The sequence below is a fragment of the Lotus japonicus genome, chromosome 1 (assembly GCF_012489685.1).
Source record: "Lotus japonicus ecotype B-129 chromosome 1, LjGifu_v1.2".
NCBI lineage: Eukaryota > Viridiplantae > Streptophyta > Magnoliopsida > Fabales > Fabaceae > Lotus > Lotus japonicus.
Window position 1 is genome coordinate 35722381 of NC_080041.1, and position 20115 is coordinate 35742495.

Consider the following 20115-nt stretch of genomic DNA (forward strand, 5'->3'; position numbering starts at 1 on the left):
TAATCCACTATTATAGAGAAATTGTACATGAAAGGTCTCTCCAGTGTCCCAGTTCAACTACATTTTCTACCTATCTCTACCCGTGGCTTATTACTTAGTCCTCCCCTAAGTATGAGAGCTCCTCTCACTTTCTCACTCTCAATCACTGCCACAATTATTAAACTCTAACAAGAGCACAAAGACATATCTCAAGATCACACAACTAACACAACTCTTAGCTTACAACAATGACATATAGCTGCCAAGAGAACACTCAGTATGAACTCGATAAACCCTAATACAAAACACACGGTGAGCACCTAGCAACTAGGTCTTGGGTCTTCATAAGTAGTAGTCTTCCAGGCATTGTCTTCGTTGGGCTTGAAAGAGCACAGAGTCCACACACACGCAATCAGGAAGTTGTTTCAGAAACAAACAAGTAACAAATCTGCACAGAATCTCCAAACCGTGAATTAAGGTGAAGATACAAACTTCCACAAATAGCCCCAAATCAAACCCTTATGAACCGGGTTTGACAACACTAAATATCTCCTTTGACGGCGCACAAAAGCTTCCAACAATAACCTAACTTGATCACAAAGTAATCATCACAAAGCTTCACAAAAACTACCAAGTAACAGAACGTCTCCCAGGGACAAATGTCATAGCACGATGTTACAACATCTTGTCCGACACTTTGGCACACATAAACATTTGCTAAAATGCAGACAACCATAACAAAGGAACAACACTTACTTATAATCATATTATTGTATTTTAAATCATTAGTTTATAAATTTGTTGACATGTTTACAAGTAAAACTTTCAGTCTTCTTGAATGTATTGCAATGAAATATGCTTTTAAATAGGCTATCAGACCATACTAGACTCCCAGATAGACAGGCTTAGGCCTAAAAAAAAGCCTTTGACGGGTTACAGGCCAGGCTCAGGCCTTAAATATTTTAAGCAGGCTCGGCCTATTTAAGTAAAGCCTAGTGAAACCCAGCCTACTTTCACCCCCATTTGTGATTCAAACATAATTGTTTTATGTGAAAAATATATCTTCTTTGTTTTTTATTATATGTCACTTTTTAAAAAAAATATTTTTAAATACTAGTATAAGTAACTTTCTAATATTTAGAAATTATTAAGTATTTTTTCTAAATTTACGTTCACATTTAATATGAAAGAGATAACGAAATATTGAAAAGTTGTTAATTTAGAGAAAAATTCATGAGAAACTAAATAGATAATTGAAGTAGAGTGAGAAATTAATTGAGTTTGTAAGATTTTAATTAAGAGTAATTAATTTAGAAAATTTTAAACTAACTTTCTTAATTCTAAAGAATTAGATAAATGTCACTATTAAGTAAAAAGGAATGAAACCAAGAGTCCCTGTAGGATAACTCAAGTGGTAGGAGCTGTGAGACATATGAGTTGGGCATGGAAGGTCCAGAGATCAATTCCTAGCGGGTGCAATTTAACTTTCCGATGTACCAAAAAAGAAAAAATGAGTATTAACAATTAACAATAATTTAATTTAAGGTAGGGTTAATAATTTCAACTACTTTATCATATATATTGTCCACCAAAAAGATTCTACTTTCCCAGTAGAAATGCAATAATCCACACTTATTTGATTTCGACATGTCTTAATGGAGTAATGATATATACACACCTCATTTTTAAAACACTTTATTTCCACCTCTTTTTGTTTCTATCTCTCTCCTCTTACCATCTATCACATCTCATACTTTCTCTTCCTTACTTTTTCTTTTCTTCCTATCTCTCTCATCATTCCACCTCACACACCTCAAAAGAGAGGTGTGTGAGTAACATTATTCTGTCTTAAAGTGTAAGAGAAAGGTGATATAGACACATACAATATGGCTATGTAAAGGACAACGTTTGGCAGCTCAAGTTCTATTTTCTTACTTACAAAGCTTCAAATCAAATGAAAGTATGGAACAACTTTTTTAATGTAGTAGAGACAAGCTGTCAGGGACCAATCAATATGTCCAACTAAACTTTTCAATATGATATAATTGAAACAATCATGTGAGGTGAGAAATTTAAAATGGAAAAAGGAACACAGCACAGCACACCGGTTCTTGCATATGTCAAATGAAAAATCATTTTGGCGTAACAACATTTATTTTTACAGGAACGGCTAAAAATATTCTCTTCAAGCCAATCCATTGAGTTATTTCTGACCAACTGATATCAATAAAATATAGAACATTGATTACTTGTTTTTGTTATGAATAACTATAATCTGATTCCTTCAGAATAATCTGCAGTTTTGGACTGTTGGGACGAGGATACATGCACCGTCAATGCATGTGAGGAGAATCTTTGTGTCTTTCATCCGTGGCATGATATTTTTTCAATAAAATAAAATGACATATATAGATAAGGCACAATCTTAAAAAAAATTGTAAATTTTTTTAAAAAGATTGTAAAAAGTATAAAGACCCAACAAGATACAATATATATACAACGTAAGTTGAACCAAATCCCAGCACGAAAAATTAATTAAATTGTCTAAAGAACCGAAAAACTCAAAAAGAAACCAATGGATCGCCAAACAAAACAAACATTTGACAAAGAACCATCTAAAGCCGAAAAATACTCAGGATACAAGAAACTCAGCAAACAATCCCAAACCCCGCAACCCAAAACGAAACACCTGCAAACTTGCAAAACCCACCAGCAAATTACAACCCAAAAAACAAAGTGCCCAAAAAGACTGGTCTCACCTATTGACTACCGAATCAGGCACTCCCGAGAAAAATCTTGTAACACCCACTCTGTAGTGCCCAAGATCTGAACAAGGAAGGGAGGATTGGCCAAGCAAGAGAGGAGTGACTAGAAAAGTAGAAAGGAGAGAATAAAAGAGGAAAGCATCAAACGACCCCTCCAAATAGAGCCTTTGCAATAATAATCTAAAACAATTATAAAACATATGCAATATAATAATCATAAACAAAAATTAGAATAATAATATTATATTTATTCATTTATTATTTTATTACAATTATTATTTTGGTCCATTGCATGATCCAACACTTTTATTCTTATTTGCGGCTTACTTTTTTAAGCCTATCAATCATTTTTTCAAGCTTCAAAATTTCTTTCTGAAGAGTAGAGGGAGTTTCTTAAGCTTGTGTCCATGATCCTTGTCAATTATATCTACTGTCCTAGCAACGGTTTCTCCCCAGCAACATTTTCTCGAGTTCCTCTATTAGGATCCTCCATTATTCTCAAATAATTTGATACTCAAACTCAATGTCTTTTAAATATATCTAAACTACTACTAATAGCAAGACAAAAAAAAAATTACTACTAATAAATAAATTCATTTCACAAATAATATGTCAACACAAGTAAAAAACAGGTCGTGGGCTCCCTTGTCTCCCCCAACAAGTGGTATTATAGCTAATGGTTTGTAGGGACCATGGTAACGACTTCTTGTATCGAAAGTCTCCCTAATAGTGTGGTTAGTGTGGAGTGTCCTGTTGGACCATGGTGCGAACGACGGTACAAGGATGAATTGCTTCCACGGTGGGACCATGATAATGTGGTGGTGACTCGCACTTGAGGGGGGAGATTGTTGAGAATTCAAGTTTGAGTTTGAGTCTCACATTGGTTAAGTATGAGTGAGGAGAAGACTTTATAAGAGATGTGACCCATAAACCTAATGTCTTAAGGTTTTGGGTTAAGATGTGGCGTCGATATCTCTTTATGTCTTTTGCTCATCGGCCCATAGGCTCCATTGTCTTTCCCAACAACATTGACCTACCACTGGGCAACCTCTTCGGATCTCCGCCCTCCGGCTAAGACTAATACCAAAACGCATGAAATGTTAGAGAGATATCACTTAATATTTTCCGGGAATGGACTAAATTCAAAAGTCGCTACAAAGACGGAAACTAATTTGACCCTTAACCAAATTTATATTATGTCGATTAAATCTTTACATTTTGCATTTTGTTTAGAACAAGGAATCCATCAGACAATCAAATTTATTGCTCTTTGGATTTGGCATAAATCTATATTATGTCAATTAAATCAGAAGAAACTTATAACAGGCCATGTCATGCACAAACTAACTGATGAAACAACTCGGTGGTTCAATCCCATCCAGCATCTAAATCTACAGAAGATCGATAGCATCCGGCATCCCCAATTACATATAATAATGTTTGGTATGGCAGAGTGAAAGATCAATAGCATTGCTATATGTTTGCTTTCCCTCAATCCTTGTTGTCCTCATTCAGTACTCTGTACTCCTCCTATGTTTGTGAAAAGCTCTAGATTCTGACTCGCCACTACTTAAACTACTATGCATCCTCCTCTGTTAGAATTGTTAATTTGTTAGAAACCAAGTCAGTCATGTCAATATATGAGAATAATGGATCCACAAAAATTGCTACCAAGCAAAAGATGACAAAAAAATGAAGTATAATGGATCCACAATCCAGCACTGCTTGCTAGTTGCTACTGTGCTGTTAATATTAAAGAATGAAGTATAAAATATTGTATGGCACAAGATAATGGCCTCAGTATTGAGTGTTAAAAAAATAGAACACAAACTAAAGACAAAGAGGGAAGAAATTCAGCAAGTCATTTCAAGGCACTTGCCTCTTAGGAATGTGAGGCAGAAAACCCTCCTCTTCAAAACAAAAGAGACAACCTTCTTGCAGTTCAATGTCTCTAAACTTGACAACTCCAAATTTCAAGTGATATCAACTGAGGTTGGTAACAACAAATTTTCAACTTAGCTAATATACTAATTAACATTTCTGAAAACTTAATTAATCAGAAGCTCACCCTTTCCAAGGTTGGTGTTTCCTTTCCAATGCTATTATTATTGTGACCACTCAAAATGGAAATGTCAAATGAAAATAAATAAAAAGGGAACTCAAAGTTAAATTAAATAAGATGTCTTCTTCAAAACATGACAATCTTTTTTACCACAATGAAGGAAAATATTCAACCAATATTTTTGGTGCTTTTTTTTGGGTGCTTATATTCAACCAATATTGAGGACATGTTGGAAAAATTATATTTATTTAATTCAAAATTCAAATTTAATATGTTTGTGATATTTTCTTTTAATTATTATTTAATTTTATGTTTTTATTTTAAAAACATCTACCCTACTTTTTAGAAGCATAAGATAGTTGGTTGTTTTGCTTTCTATTTCTTAGCTATTCTTTTTCTATGTTTGTGGTTGTTTTACTTTGCTAATTCAGGATGCTTTAGCTTAGCCTTGTTTCAGTTTTTCTTTATGTTTTCAACCAAAAAGTTCATTTACCGCACTATCTGATGAACGTTCACACCCTGACTGGTTGCATTTTTAACACACTTAAGTGAACACAAATTTCCTTTTATAGAGGTTGCAGCAAACCTTTTTGATGATCTCAATCTTCAATATGCTTCTCTTCTACTTCTTCTTCTTGTTCTTCTATTCTTTCTTTAAAAAAGAGCACATATTGTTCATCAAGTTTGGAGTCTTTCACTATACACGGCTGATCCGACAGGTTGACGTATCTTGGGAGAGAAGCACATTAAAGTCGAATTCAATCAGCGCAGTGAGAGATTTCTCTCTAAGGACAGCGTCATTTGCGTGCTTCAATCCAAACTTTTCTAAATCTATGTTCTTATTTTTTTTTATCATTGATCATTGTTTGATTGCTATTGTAACATGTTGCGTTTTTTTTTTTGGGTAACATGTTGTGTTTGATTAACATTAATATATATTTCCCTCTTTAAATATATTTGTTGTCTCACATATTTAAAGTATATATTAGTTCATGTTCTTATTTTTTTCTATCAAGGTATGACATAATCCATAGTTGTATGTTGAAGCATAGAAAGTTGAAATCACCTCACTATACAATCATAGTGCATAATAAAACAATGAAAGCAACAACGTGAAAATTGAAAATAATTTTCTTGATTGTCTATAACCAAGCTTCAACCGGCAGTGCAGAATACCCTTTGTACAAAGGGACCAAGGCCCAAAAAATAAAACAAATATTTATATTTTCAATTTCGTACTTGGGAAGTTCGAATCCGATTTAGAAACTTACATCTTACTTGATTGTCATCGGCTAATGCACCTTTAAGAATTATGGTCTCGTTTGAAAACACAGCTTAATTTAGCGCGTATGATCATAAACGCTTATTCATAAGCTATTTTAAATTTTTTATTGAAATAAATTGAAAATAAGCTATATATAAGCATAAACTATTTTTCATAACCTATTCTAAGTAGCTTATGAAAATAAGCTCAAAACAGCTTATGGTAGGTCATAAGTTGTTTGCATAAACTCTCTCAAACACTGACATAAGCGCTTATGCTATCAGATAATCTCAAATAAGCTCTTACAAACGGGGTCCACGCTAAGATTAATTAAGGTACCTTTGGAAAGTTCACATCAAGCTATTAAATTCAAAATTAAGACATTGAAACCAAAATCAAAGTTAATAAAATCCAGAATCAATGAACATTTTCTCCGCGTTTGTTAGAAGTCTCACATTGGCTAGAGATAGAGCATAGATAGCCTTTATAAGGGTAGTGCAAACCTCAACTCTTGAGCTAGCTTTTGTGGTTGAGTATAGGCCTCCCAATTTCTAATAGTGTTTTCGGTGACGTTACTTAACTATAGCAAAGCAAATTGGAGGAACAAATCCTTCCTTGTCCACCAGAATGGGAAGCACCTGCAATTGAGAGAAACAGAGATCGATTCTGGTGTTGAAAGCCCCAATAATATATAGGAAAATCAAAAGTATTAGAAGACATCATCTACCAAGATTTGAGGACATCGTCTACTGGCATCGTCTGTCACCAAAATGCAGATATCATCTATTTATTCTTACAATGGATCCCGAGCTTACAAATATAGGTGTAGTCGTTCATTTACTCAACAAACTATTTACCTTACAACCTTTAAGTTATTTTGAGTCTCTGAGATTCTCTCCTAGCTCTATCACTGATTTGAGTGATAGAATGTCTTCAGTAGGTACACACCCTCACTGTGTTCAAGAAGCTTCGTTGTGCCAACACCATCGTCTCAAGCCACACGCCATCGTAGAGAGAGAGAGAGAGAGAGAAGAACGATCTTAAGTCCGAATATAGGAAGAACATTTGGTGTCATATATGGGAAAAAATCAATTTAAAGATGAATTCAATGTCTTTCATGATAAAGAACTCAAGACGTGCTCGGTTGGAGCCTCAAGATTTCAGGACAAGGATTGTAACGCCCCGATTTTCGGGTGTCACTTTAGTAACCTATTAAAGTAAATATGCAATATTTTCCAAAATGATTTATAACCATGCGTATATTTTTTTCTTTTCAAATGTATTTCCAAAACATGTCATGCATACTCCCAACTACAAAGGGATTTACATCAAGCCTTGAACAAGGCGAGTACCCGAAACCCCAAATATAAATTTCTAAACCCGTTATGCAAGCTTAAACCAATAATGGTTAGCTCTCTAACTCAAGGCTTTAACTCTACACCCGGCTCTATTCTTCAAGTCTTCCACAGTTCTTCAAGTTCTCCTCTCCGACTCGTACGAAGGTCAAGCTCCATCGAAGATTCTCCATCGCCTAATAGCGTTAAGCGCCCAAACAACAAATAACAAACAGAAATGGTTAACTCCATGCCATTACCACGTATGAAAGAGAAAAACATGCTATTCAGATATAAGTGCATAACATGGCACATATGCTAGCAACCTAATTCAAGATAGATGACGACATATATTCAACAATATAGATTTAAATCAACTATCAACAATTTCAACAATATTTCTACTCAGATATCAGCAACTTAACAACCTATATATTAACTCAGATATCAACAACTTAACAAGGTAACATTTATTCAGACATCAACTTAACAGCATATAACAACTCAGATATCCACAACTTAACAATGTAACATTTATTCAGACATCAACTTAATAGCATGTAACATTTATTCAGACATCAACTTAACAGCATATAACAGCTCAAATATCCACAACCTCCACAGTATAGAATCAAATCATATGACAATAATCTCAACAATATAACATCAAATCAAATAGCAACAACCTCAATCTATATCATCTAATCAGATATCAACAAGCCCAACAATATCACATCAAACCATATATCAACGACCTCAACAATATAACATCAAACCAGATATCAGTAACCTCATCAATATAACGTCAAATCAGATATCGACAATCCTCAACAATATCAATCAAACAATAATGTCTAACAAGACGGGACAGTCATGTGAAAACATTCACTCCACTGCCACTAAGTAACGCCTCGAAAGACGGGATAGTCATGTGAAAATATCTACTCCACTACCACTTGATAACGTCTCGAAAGACTGGACGATCACGTGGGACAATATCCACCACATCGTCACTTCAAAAGCTCCAAAACATTCTGATAATTAAGCTAACAACATAGAATTAAAGCAGATATAACATAATCAATTGTTAGTGTCCTATAATGCGACTATATGCTTCTACCAATATGGATCGATCAGCAACGTCTCGCAAGACGGGACGATCACGTGGGACAATTACCACCACACCGCCACTTAACGCCACAATGGACGGGACAATCACGTGGGACAATCACCACCACATTGCCACTTTAGGACATCTCGAAAGATGGGACGATCACGTGGGACAATATCCACCACATCGCCACTTTATAACGTCTTGAAAGACGGGACAATCATGTGGGACAATCACTACCACATTGTCACTTCAAGTTCAAGCCCTAAATGTCAAGTTAGTCAACAACAATTCTCCACCTCAGTAATCACTCAATCAACAATTTCAAGTCAAGTCAAGTATCAACAATAACCATGTCTGATCTACTAGAAAGCAGTAATGACAGAAACCAGTAAACGGCCGAAGCCTCTCAGAAAACGGAGACACACGTCTCAATAAGTTTACTCGGCCGAAGCCTCCAGAAAACATTTTCCCAGTTCAGCATAATAATCAAAATCAAATGCCAATCCATATAAACATCTTCATCTTAAACGCATGCAGTGCGATAAATACATGCAAGACTCAAGGACACTCTAAAACTGAGTTACCCTTACCTTAGCCAATTTCTCCATCCAAGCTCAACATCCCAGTCCAATCCAAAATAAAGCTCCCGAACCCAGCAAGTTCCCCGGGCGTCCTCCTCAGTTGTGAAACCTCACCAATTGCTCCAAAGTCTCTTTCCTCAGCTCAACTCGTTCCAAACCTTAAGCAAAGTATCATTGCTTAGTCGCTAAGAAACAAAACAACTAATAACACTATCAAAACCCGAAAAGAAGCTTTCGAAGCCCTAGAGTTCGACATTTAGGCACGAATGGACAATAAGACATGTTTTCGCTAAAATGCGCATAACCCGAGCTACAGAACTCGGAATGACATGAAACCAAAGCCAAAAAATTATTTTTGGACACAGTACCCTAACACACAAGTTTCGGCCAGTCTCAAAAATAGGGTTTCCGAACTTTTCCTTTGATCTAATTTAATTCCTAGGTATTCTTAGGCGATATCTAGGCCAGGGAAACTCTCAGAAAAATTATCGGATCGAAAACTAGAACAGGAGTATTTTGGTCAAGATTTTTAGCTCAGAAACTCAAAGTCGGAATTTCGAAAAATAAATTGGATGAGGTCGATACCCACGACGTTTATGACAACTAATCCTACTGACGCTAAGCTCAGTTGAGAGTTTTTGATTCAAAAAGCGGAACCTGAACATAAAATGGGTATTTTGAGCAGAATTGAAGTTCTGCGGCGATTCGATGAGAATCGACGAAATGTAATCCGCTAAACATGCTCTTGGGCATGCAGGGAATAAGTTTAGACAGAGAAATCAAGTTATTTGGACAGTTTTACAAAAAGCTCAAAACTTTGAGCACAGAAAGACATAGAGAAAAGCGACAGAATTTACGATCAGAGGTAAGGAAAAGCATCAGTACCTCGAGGCCTACGTATAGCAACTGTCAGTGCGACGATCAGGCAAGAAACGGTGAAAATCTTCCTCTCCCTCTCCTCCCTTGAGCTCGCGGCCACCATGGGTGAATGGTGAGGATTTTTGAGTTTTTCTCCTATTTATAGGAGATGGAAAACGCGGGAAAATGAAAATTTCGCGATTTCGATTTTTCCTGTGCATTCCTCGGTGAATTATAAGATAGAATCCGGCGACTCGAATCAGGTTTCCTGGAATTTAAGCAAACGACTCGCTAACAATGTTAATCGATTTAACCCGAAAAGTTACTTTTTGCAGTCGATGTCGGAAGAGAAAACTTCCTTCTGAAGAAAGATTGGAAACATCGAAAGAAATGGGTGAACGCAAGTGGAATCTTCGTTTGAAGCTCCGAATAGAAAAAGTCTTCATCAACAATTTACTTTAAGGTTCTTGACCTATCAGGGATTCAGTTTCGGCAAACTTCTGAGAAACGAAATCGATCATTCGTACATTCCAGGGTTTCGTGTCGAAACACTTGTCAGGGAAAGGAATAAGAGAAATTTTTATAATCCTCTGAATGTTTTTGAATTTCGCTTCTACAGTGCTTTAAGAGCGGATTAGCCTTTTACTAACGCTTTCGCCCTAAGGCGGAAGTGAATAAAGCTCGTGCTATAACCTATAGCGACTATAGAACTATTCTTAACCATTTCCTGAACTTTCTTCTTCATAACGCTAATCCAAACATTAAACACAAGTCAAGTTCCCCTCGCGCTTACACAAAATCCTATGCGTGAGTTGGGAATTAATTATTTATTTAATTCTAAAATCCTGAGTCTTACAAGGATCTACCCCTTAGGTTCCAAAACGATTTATGCACCTCTCATTAGAAAAATTCAGTACTTGGAGCTACCATGTGGACTGCTTGAGTAGTTGGACGTAGACTCATACCCAAGGACAACAAACCCGAAGGAGCACCTAAACACTTTGTTGATAGCATGGAAGACACCGAGGATGCAAATTCTCTAATGTGTAAAGCATTTTTTTCCACTTTGAAAGCGAATGCAATGAGTTGGTTCAATTCCTTTCTAATGTCTTCAATTGAAGTTTGGGAAGGATTCACACAACTTTTATGCCGGATTCTCTGAGAAGAAGAAGTAGAAACGGGAAGAACATGATCAATCATCCAAAAAGTGACATGCCATATCAATCTTGATTTTCTCAAGATGATGCGCCATCTGGTAGGCCACATCAATCTTGAGATTCTTCATGACATGATAGATGTAGAAGATGTCGGGTTGTGAGACATTGTCCATATACCTTATTATGGGAAAGGAGACCATTAAAATCATGTAGTGGATTTCTCTAGGCTTCACACTTAGGAAAATGCGTTTGAACATCTCGTCGTGGGATAGTGAAGCTTGTCCAAAGACAGTCTTCAACACTTCAGCTTCTGAGTATTCGTTCATCCATTTCGTGCTGAACCGAGAACCTTCATTGAGACCTGTATTGCAGAAGGTCGACCTAGCTGGTTGCATGGAGGCATGGTCGGTCGTACTCTTTGAGTTTGGTCTACAATATGAAAATAGAGGATCAATATAAGCACAAGTCATATCTTACTTCTTGGTTGAGCTAACCACACCCATGGACTTTGACTTCAAATAGCCATGAGTAGGGTCATCGATTATCAAGGGTAGCAGAGTTGAAACTACTTTAAAAGGACAAAACGATGTGTTGATTGAATAGTCGCTTAAAATCGAGCCTAAGTTAAGTAACACCGTTAGAGTATAAAGTGACCATAGCCCGTTTGACCTTGTCATTGAAATGGACATGAAATATTTAAGGATAGGGAGTGTTTCACAAAATACAAGAAAATTGTTGTGTACCGACAGCTTAAAACCATCAGTAACGACTAAAAACTATTAGTATGGTCAATTTATTGAATGAATCATGACAGCTTCTGATCTGCTAGTATTGAGCTTGTTAGAGAATTTACCGGCAACTATATGTAAAGTTATCGATACATAACCAACAAATTTGACCATCTATAATCTATTGACGACCTTTGCCGTCGGTTTGTCAAGATGTTACCGACAAAAAATATTGTCACTAGCTTTACATTTTGTTAATTTTTTTAAATGGAGTTACGATGCGTGTGCATACAAAATCCTAAGCTGCTCTATCAAGCTTGTGAATTGTCCAGTCATGGAGTGTAAATGCATTCCTCTAGGGCCTTCTCTTGCTCCATATGCTTTAAGAGTGCAACATTCTCTCTCTGCGGCCTCAACAATTGATAAAAGTTTTTTCCTGGTTGTACTGCTTTTGGCGTAAACCTTTATGACTTAATCATAGCAAGCAGATACAGGTTTATTGTCCTCAGGGATTGTGTGAACATCGGTTCCACCAGTTAAATATCGATTAAAGCGGATAGAAATATGTTTGATAAAATTGTTTTCATGGTTTTTGAATATAAATGAAATAAGTAAAAGAAAGTTTACGAAGGTAATGAAGAAGAAAACATATTTAGAATGCATTCACCTAATCCTCTAATTGCTTTCAACTCAAACACTTTTGTAATAGTTCACTTCATTTACGATGCCAGGAGTTATCCACCTAACTATCCCCAGCCTAGGTGAATCTATCAGTTGGAATTCCAAGACGTAATCCCTTACCATCTAGAAAACCAAAAGGAACTCTACAACTCAATTTCTCTTTCAAAGACATTCCCAATGACCAATCTATCCTAAGAGAAGGTATCTTAGGCTTGCGAATCTCCGTTCTCACCCCGGAAACTCCTATTAGAACTCATAACTCCACCTGTCACGTAGAAATTCACTATTGTTCCTACCCAAGATATTCTCACCCTAAGACAATTGATGCACTAAGAAGTTTCTCTCTTGGACCGGACTCACACCTATCTCTCAATCTAATGCTAGTCCCCTGAAATCTTACATGGATCAATCGATACTTGAAGCACAGAAAAAAAAACTTTAATGTAACACCCCGATTTCGGTGGTGTCACTTTAGTGACTTTAAATCAATAGTGCGGAAAATGCGTAAATATTTTTTTTCGTTTTCTTTTCAAATAGAAGACTTAACATAATGAAGACTCAACCCAAAGATAATAAACATAAAGTAATTGGAGATAGTGCCCGCAGGCGAATAAGTGCATCCCATGGTCAGAGCCATGAGTTTTATGAATACAGTTTTCAAGGAGATAAGTCAGCCCCAAAACGGGAAATGACAATCAGAGCTGTGAAAACAATCCCCCCATATAATACACTCCTAACATCGACCCTCATCCGATCATGCATGAAGTCCGGGTCCACGTCAAAGGCTCAGTAATAGTCATTGCGCTCCGGATCCTCCCCGAACGACGATCCATCTTGAATCAGCTGTTGGACGTCTGACAGCAGGCCGACCGCCCAACCACAACCATACACACAAACCAAGGTGCTAGGGTCAACTCACAGAATATAATAGATAATACAAGCAACATGTGATGAACAAAGGGGTATATATATATATATAGGTTGTATATATCCATATAAGTTCTGTATCGTCTACCCTAAGGTATATACATAACATGTTATCAGATTTCTAAATTCAATATTCAATATCTCAACAGTTCAATAAGTTATATCTCGAAAACTCGATAAGCAATATATCAACGAATATAGTTAAATGCATGGTATGCCAATGCAATGTCAATTTCAACGGTTCCGGAAGAAGTAGGCTGGGCACGATCGAGTCGGTCCTAACACTGGCATTGTGTCGACCATAACCCTCGGGTGTCACTTACAACCTTGACATAGCCGGATCAGTCCTAACCCTGCGGGTCGACTTTTCCCTCTGCCATGCCCGACAATCAACAGGTCGATCCTAACCTCACGGTCGATCATATCCCCCGTCGATGTCCGAATTACCCGAAGGTATAAACAGTACCCGAAGGCATAAACTGTACCCGAAGGCATAAACTGTACCCGAAGACATAAAGATATACTGTACCCGAAGGTATATAGATATACTGTACCCGAAGGTATATACTGTACCCGAAGGCATATACTGTACCCGAAGGCATATACTGTACCCGAAGGTATATAGATATACTGTACCCGAAGGTATATAGATATACTGTACCCGAAGGTATATAGATATACTGTACCCGAAGGTATATACTGTACCCGAAGGCATATACTGTACCCGAAGGCATATACTGTACCCGAAGGTATATAGATATACTGTACCCGAAGGTATATACTGTACCCGAAGGCATATACTGTACCCGAAGGCATATACTGTACCCGAAGGTATAAACTGTACCCGAAGGCATAAACTGTACCCGAAGGCATAAACTGTACCCGAAGGCATAACTGTACCCGAAGGCATAAACTGTACCCGAAGGCATAAACTGTACCCGAAGGCATAAACTGTACCCGAAGGCATAAACTGTACCCGAAGGCATAAACTTAACTCATGATGATTCCTCGAATCATCCGACTCATCTCCATCCGATGGTCAAAAACTGCTCAGCGAGCAAAGAGTATCGACATACTCGAAAACTATCAGTCTCCCGGCTTATCCCTCGGATAGCCCAACGACATAACTGCTCCCACAGCACAAGAGTATCAACATACTCAAAACTTCTCAACTTTCTCAACACTTGGATCCGACGACACTTCTCGTTTTCCAAAACTAAGATCTTCATCCTAAGCTCCCTTTCGAGTTTATTATCATTATTTGAAGATTTTAGAGGTTGTTTAATGTCTTATGAGTTTTCTTTACAAAATGAGATCCTTTTAATCTTATCGCGAATCTTATAAGTTCCCGGGATCTCCAAATCCCAAATGACTCCAGAGAATGTCTCGATCCATAAACACCATAACAAGGCCCGAATCTCATTCGCCCTATCAAACTTTCTCAAAACTCTCAAAATAAAATCGGCATGACCTGCCCGCTATTCTCACTACTCAGAATCACAGATATGAGTGCAAGACATAGTTAAATCATCACAGTCATCAATCATGTCATATATCAATGCATCTCAGAATAAACACGTAGCACTTAGCATATAAATCATGCACCACACATCCTAGATTACCCACATAGCACATAGCATGTAAGTCAATCTCAAAAACATAGTAGCAGATGCATCATCTACATTGTCAGCCGAAGCCTCAGAAAACATTTTCCCAATCATACACAAACAAGTGCATAAACAGTAAATCAAGTCGAATGCGTCGACACCTAAAGCATTAGCTAGTAAGGTAAGTTGCCCTTACCTCGAACTCGTCCAGTGTGTTCAAGCAAGGCTCCTTCACAATCCTCTTTTCCTGCTCCAAGTGTTCCTCCAAACGAATCTTTGAGCAAACGAAGCGAAGTTCAGTCAAAACAAGTCAATTCGGTCAATATAACACTAACTAGCGTTAGACAAAGCTTAAGAAGCTTCAGAGTACAATTTTTAAGCATGAATAGACGACATAACCTCGTTCGCTAAAACGAGCATAACTCGAGCTACAGAACTCGGAATGACACGAAACCAGCGCCAAAATTTCGACAATCGGAAGAGCTACGCAATGGCTCAGGTCATAGAGACCCAAAAATTATTTTTGGACACGGTACTCTAAGCAATAGGTTTCGGCCACTATGTAAATAGGGTTTCCGAACTTTTTCTTCGATCTAAATCGATTCCTAGGTATTCTTAGGCGATATCTAGGCCAAGGAAACTCTCAGAAAAAAACATCGAATCGAAAACTGTCGCAGGGGTATTTTGGTCATTATTTTCAGCTCAGAATTTCAAAATCAGAGTTTCGAAAAACAAATTAGATGGGGTTGATACTAACGACGATTATGACGACTAATCCTACTAGCACTAAGCTAAGGCGATAGTTTTCAGCCCAAAGGTTGAGACTTTGCTTAAAAATGGGTATTTTAAGCAGAAATTGATTCCGGCGGAGTTCCGACGACATAACGGAAAAACTAATCCGACAGAAGTGCTCTTGGGCACGTAAGGAAGATGTTTAGAATAAAAAATGAAGTATTCAAGATAGTTTTGCAAAAACCTCAAAACTATGAGCAGAGAAGGACATAGAGAAAAGCTATGGAAAAAGACGATCAGAGGTAAGGAAAAGCGACTATACCTCGAAACCTTGAAGTAGCAACTGTTTAATCGACGATCCAGCAAGAAATGAACAAAATCTCTTCTCCTCCTCCTCCTAGCAAACTCGCGGCTTCAAGAGAGAAAATGGGTGAGTTTTTGTGTTTTGTGAGGTTTTTGTTTCAAGCTTCAACATATATATATAGGGAATGAAATGGAAGATATTTTGTAAAGATTGGATAAGGATGGATAGATATTTATCAAAGATATTTTGAGAAGATATTTTGTGAAGATATTTTTGAGAAGATATTTTGTAAACCGGTACAGATTTGTTTAGATATCGGAGGATTTAGCTCATAGAGTTAAGATAAAAATATGAGAGTGATTTCCGATTCTTCCTACTGATTCCAAGGTATTCTAGACACGATATTCTCCCCGCTGAATCTTCTAATTCTTCAAAGAAATATCGGTATGATTTTTGGTTTTCGAGGCTTGTTTTTAATGCTATATATTGAGGTTTGCAAAACGCGGGAAAATGAAAGTTTCGCGAATCTGATTTTTCCGGCTTCATTCTCCATGAATTCTAAGATAGGTTTTGGTGACATAAATCCAAAACTAAGAAAAGGTTTCCTTGTATTTTTGGTAACTAATGCAAAGTCGGTGTAAAACTATTTTACCCGATAAGTTGCTTTTTGCATCGGATGTCGGAATAGAAAACTTCCTTCTGAAGAAAGATTGAAATCATCGAGAGAAATGGGTGTACGCGTGTAGAATCTTCATTTGAAGCTCTGAATAGAAAAAGTCTTCATCGTCGGGTGATTCTAGGGTTTTGAAATACCAGGGTTTTGGTTTCGGCAAACTTCCGATGATTGGAATCGGACGTTCGTAGATTCTAGAGTTTCGCCTCGAAACGATTGTGATATATGGAAAAAGAGAAGTTCTAACATTTCTCTGAAGATTTTTGGACTAAATTCCTACAGTGTTCCAAGGGTGAAACACAGTTTGATTTCCTAAGGTTCTTGTCCTAGGTTTTAAAACGAATATTAGTCGTGCTATAACTTAAATCGACTTCGATACAATCCTTTGACTTTTCCTGAACTTTCTCCTTCATAAATTTATTCCATTCGATAAACTCTTGTTCAGGTTTTCCCTTCACGATACGTCAAACCTAATCGTAAATGGAAATCTCTTCCACTTATTCTAAGCTTAAAACTTGGGTCTTACATTACAACCCTCCAAAAAGAAAGTTTCGTCCTCGAAACTTAGGGTTCAGTAAAAGCTCCGGATATTATTCCTTGATCTTTTCCTCTAATTCTCATATAGCACCGTCCGTGTCTTCGTTCCAAATAACTTTTACTAAAGCACTCTGCTTCCCCTTCGATTGTTTCACTCTTCTAGTCCCAATATTGACCGACGGCGTCTCAACAGACATATCATCTTCAACCTTCCGAGATTTAACCACAATCGTAAATGCTAACACCACTAAATCTCTTATTCGGTTGCAGTCCAAAAGACAATGATGGTGGAACAACTAATCCATTCCTAGGATAACATTTAGGTTCTGTTAAGTCAATCAAACAGTTAGTACTCATCATAAGATAACATCTAACATGCTATACAATATGGTTAAGCAATAACTTCAATCAATTCTAAGCGAAAAATCGCTTGCAGACAATCAATTTTCACTCTTTGCAGAGTCACACAACCTAGCACAGAAGACCTATTCCCCAAAGACTCCCGAAAGACTCGACAAGCTCTGATACCACAATGTAACACCCCGATTTCGGTGGTGTCACTTTAGTGACTTTAAATCAATAGTGCGGAAAATGCGTAAATATTTTTTTTCGTTTTCTTTTCAAATAGAAGACTTAACATAATGAAGACTCAACCCAAAGATAATAAACATAAAGTAATTGGGGATAGTGCCCGCAGGCGAATAAGTGCATCCCATGGTCAGAGCCATGAGTTTTATGAATACAGTTTTCAAGGAGATAAGTCAGCCCCAAAACGGGAAATGACAATCAGAGCTGTGAAAACAATCCCCCCATATAATACACTCCTAACATCGACCCTCATCCGATCATGCATGAAGTCCGGGTCCACGTCAAAGGCTCAGTAATAGTCATTGCGCTCCGGATCCTCCCCGAACGACGATCCATCTTGAATCAGCTGTTGGACGTCTGGCAGCAGGCCGACCGCCCAACCACAACCATACACACAAAGCCAAGGCGCTAGGGTCAACTCACAGAATATAATAGATAATACAAGCAACATGTGATGAACAAAGGGGTATATATATATATATATATAGGTTGTATATATCCATATAAGTTCTGTATCGTCTACCCTAAGGTATATACATAACATGTTATCAGATTTCTAAATTCAATATTCAATATCTCAACAGTTCAATAAGTTATATCTCGAAAACTCGATAAGCAATATATCAACGAATATAGTTAAATGCATGGTATGCCAATGCAATGTCAATTTCAACGGTTCCGGAAGAAGTAGGCTGGGCACGATCGAGTCGGTCCTAACACTGACATTGTGTCGACCATAACCCTCGGGTGTCACTTACAACCTTGACATAGCCGAATCAGTCCTAACCCTGCGGGTCGACTTTTCCCTCCGCCATGCCCGACAATCAACAGGTCGATCCTAACCTCACGGTCGATCATATCCCCCGTCGATGTCCGAATTACCCGAAGGTATAAACAATACCCGAAGGCATAAACTGTACCCGAAGGCATAAACTGTACCCGAAGGCATAAAGATATACTGTACCCGAAGGTATATAGATATACTGTACCCGAAGGCATATACTGTACCCGAAGGCATATACTGTACCCGAAGGTATATAGATATATTGTACCCGAAGGTATATAGATATACTGTACCCGAAGGTATATAGATATACTGTACCCGAAGGTATATACTGTACCCGAAGGCATATACTGTACCCGAAGGCATATACTGTACCCGAAGGTATATAGATATACTGTACCCGAAGGTATATACTGTACCCGAAGGCATATACTGTACCCGAAGGCATAAACTGTACCCGAAGGCATAAACTGTACCCGAAGGCATAAACTGTACCCGAAGGCATAAACTGTACCCGAAGGCATAAACTGTACCCGAAGGCATAAACTTAACTCATGATGATTCCTCGAATCATCCGACTCATCTCCATCCGATGGTCAAAAACTGCTCAGCGAGCAAAGAGTATCGACATACTCGAAAACTATCAGTCTCCCGGTTTATCCCTCGGATAGCCCAACGACATAACTGCTCCCACAGCACAAGAGTATCAACATACTCAAAACTTCTCAACTTTCTCAACACTTGGATCCGACGACACTTCTCGTTTTCCAAAACTAAGATCTTCATCCTAAGCTCCCTTTCGAGTTTATTATCATTATTTGAAGATTTTAGAGGTTGTTTAATGTCTTATGAGTTTTCTTTACAAAATGAGATCCTTTTAATCTTATCGCGAATCTTATAAGTTCCCGGGATCTCCAAATCCCAAATGACTCCAGAGAATGTCTCGATCCATAAACACCATAACAAGGCCCGAATCTCATTCGCCCTATCAAACTTTCTCAAAACTCTCAAAATAAAATCGGCATGACCTGCCCGCTATTCTCACTACTCAGAATCACAGATATGAGTGCAAGACATAGTTAAATCATCACAGTCATCAATCATGTCATATATCAATGCATCTCAGAATAAACACGTAGCACTTAGCATATAAATCATGCACCACACATCCTAGATTACCCACATAGCACATAGCATGTAAGTCAATCTCAAAAACATAGTAGCAGATGCATCATCTACATTGTCAGCCGAAGCCTCAGAAAACATTTTCCCAATCATACACAAACAAGTGCATAAACAGTAAATCAAGTCGAATGCGTCGACACCTAAAGCATTAGCTAGTAAGGTAAGTTGCCCTTACCTCGAACTCGTCCAGTGTGTTCAAGCAAGGCTCCTTCACAATCCTCTTTTCCTGCTCCAAGTGTTCCTCCAAACGAATCT

General features: G+C 37.6%; 1 long non-coding RNA gene across 1 annotated transcript; it reads right to left on the bottom strand.

Annotated features, from left to right (window-relative positions):
• Nucleotides 1-17964: 17964 nt before the first annotated feature.
• LOC130731822 (uncharacterized) lies at nucleotides 17965-20115 on the bottom strand. The gene is made up of 2 exons (XR_009016836.1): nucleotides 20036-20115; nucleotides 17965-18248 (listed from the first exon to the last, which is right to left on the bottom strand). It is a non-coding gene; the product is annotated as an uncharacterized LOC130731822 (long non-coding RNA).